This window comes from Montipora capricornis, chromosome 1, assembly GCF_036669925.1.
Source record: "Montipora capricornis isolate CH-2021 chromosome 1, ASM3666992v2, whole genome shotgun sequence".
Lineage (NCBI taxonomy): Eukaryota > Metazoa > Cnidaria > Anthozoa > Scleractinia > Acroporidae > Montipora > Montipora capricornis.
The window spans coordinates 29,097,171-29,099,670 of NC_090883.1; the positions used below are offsets into that span (position 1 = coordinate 29,097,171).

Below are 2,500 nucleotides of genomic sequence, written 5' to 3' on the forward strand. Positions count from 1 at the left end.
TCATCCAGTCAGCGAAGCCCATGTTTCTGATATTCTCTCTAATCTGAACATAAGGAAATCAACTGGTCCTGACGGTATACCATCTAAGCTGCTTAAAATAGCTACCCCCGTCATTACTGCACCTCTGACAAAGCTTTTTAATCATTGTATTGGCGTCGGCGAGTGGCCTTATCAATGGAAACTCAGTAACGTTACTCCTGTCTACAAGAAAGATGACGAAACATCCAAATCAAATTATCGTCCTGTTAGTGTCATATCAGTGATACCGAAGGTGTTTGAGAGAGTAACAATTAAATATGATCAGCTATATAGCGCATTCACTCCAATCTTTTCTGATAACATGTCTGGCTTCCTACGCCACGAGCGTTTCATTCTTGGGCTGCCAGATCCACTTAAAGCCCGCGCTATAACGTTGCAGCGGTAGATTTTGAGATGAGTCCGCTGGTCGTAATTGTGTTTTTCGTTCCATCACGTGGGAGCAAAGTTTTTCGTTGTGCGGTTACGTCCCCGCATTTTTTTGGCTATTTCTTATAACTTTCGACGGTATGTGTGTCGAATGTGCTGAAAAGGTCATCGTCGGAAACAGCCCGATATACTGGTAAGTTCTGTTTTTCCTGTTGTATTGAAAACTTTAATAGTTAGCAGTTTCTTCTCGACGTTTTACCGAAGCATGATTTCGCGCTCAAAATTGATAGGGTTGCCTCAGTCCAATTTTACGTTGAAAAGTCTTATTGTTTTCAACAGAGTGCGTTTGTCGAGTGGAAATGTTTATATTGGATCTTTTTCACCAGTGAAATGGTTCAGAAGTAGATTTTATGGAAGGTGACAGGAAGGATCCGTCCAGAACGACACTCGTTTCTCATTCTCCTAGCTCCGCTCATCAAGGAATGCTGTCCATTAGCCCATGCACTCAAAAGAAGATTACACACCTGGTTTCAGTTTGCACCAATCTCGATTGTATGAGAGTGGATTTTTTTGTCAGTATTTGCAAGACGACTTCGAGGTTTTATCGCGTTATGGTTTCGTATAACACACTAGATACGGCGGTACTGACTGTTGGCGCTTTCCACCAACCTAGCGGAGAACTTTGACAGTTGCCTCAGGTTAGTTTTTATTTTTTGTGTTGTTTATTTGTTTCATTGATGAAATATTATGACGATTATTTAACAACGGACCTATGAGCATTAAACGGTTAACTCAAAGGTCATGGTACTCTATTTACGATATTAAATTCTTGACAGGACAACGTCAAGGGCTAGGGGTAGATTGTTCATTCTACACTGTCATATTTAAATGTGTCGAACTTCACTGTAAGTTAAATTGATCAACAGATTCTCGAGCTGTCATTTGCGAATATTTCGATCAAGTGTTCTCCTTTTGTCAGACATTTTTTTGACCACAAATTTCCCGCTCTTTATTTGATGCTGTGTCGACCGGTCGCGTCCTCAAAAAGCGCGGGAATTTTCCCCTCCGTGTTTTAAATTTTCCGGCTCAATGGTTACGACTTGTTTTGTTTCTTAATTAACTTGCGGAATGCCAAAACAAAGGTAGTGCATTTAATTGTCGGGTTTTGTTTTGTTTTGCTTTTAATAAATGTTATTTTCAAGGCAATTGGCTTCAGTTGCTAGCTAAATATATTCGTTTTTCTATGTTTGAAGAAGCAAAGTTCGTCGTCCGAAATTTTCAAAACCGAGAGGTGTTGTTTGGCCAGAAGAAAACGAGGAGGAGAAAAGGTACATGTACCTTGCTTTCGCCAATTCAGTTTTCCAGATTTGATTTTATCATTAGAAAAGGAAACACTTAAGGAATTTTTGGTCTTCAAAAATTAATACATTTCAGAAGCCCAGAGGAAAAACGAAAACAAGAGGAAGAAGAATTGAGAAGAAGGGAAGAGTTAAAGGAAAGACTGGAAAGAGAAAGGATAAAGAAATTAACCAAAAAAAAGAAAATAAATTTATGAAATTTTATTTGTCAAATGACAATAAATTTGTAAACAACTGATCCACACAGCTGTAACTGTGGGTTATTGTGTTCTCTCCCAAAATAATTGGCCCCTTACAAGCCATACAACCATTCATAAGTTAAAGCAATTACCCATAGCCAGTACAAAACTCTGAAAAACTTGGTTTTGGTTTTATATCTGATTTGTTGAGAAAGTGGTGCAAGTATTTTTATGCCAATCTTTATAGCTCGACGCACTTAGTGTAACTACCCAACAAACTTTTTCACCAGTTTGTTGGCTCTGTATCTTGCCGCAAACACCATAACTTTGTTTACAAATAAGATTAACAGTTTCGTGGTGGTGTTTTTAACATTGGAAAGGCTCTCTGGTTGGCTATTAAACTTGTAAAAAAGTTTGTTGGGTGGCTGCACCAAGGCATGTTGCACTACAAGCAAAGGAATGAAAAACTTAAGTAATTGCAAATTACTTTCCTCACTCAAGGGAATGTTATCGGTACTTCACTGGGATTTGTTCAACTTGTTAAGATTACTTGTACAA

General features: G+C 38.4%; 1 protein-coding gene and 1 long non-coding RNA gene across 7 annotated transcripts in view; both read left to right on the plus strand.

The window, feature by feature from the left end:
* Window positions 1-2,500, plus strand: part of LOC138037613 (uncharacterized) — a 119,432-nt gene that overhangs the window by 100,063 nt on the left and 16,869 nt on the right. The window lies entirely within an intron of this gene.
* Window positions 473-2,500, plus strand: part of LOC138037915 (uncharacterized) — a 4,755-nt gene continuing 2,727 nt past the window's right edge. The window contains exons 1-2 of the long non-coding RNA XR_011130146.1: window positions 473-598; window positions 745-1,103. This is a non-coding gene — a long non-coding RNA (uncharacterized lncRNA). The remainder of the gene's footprint in view (window positions 599-744; window positions 1,104-2,500) is intronic.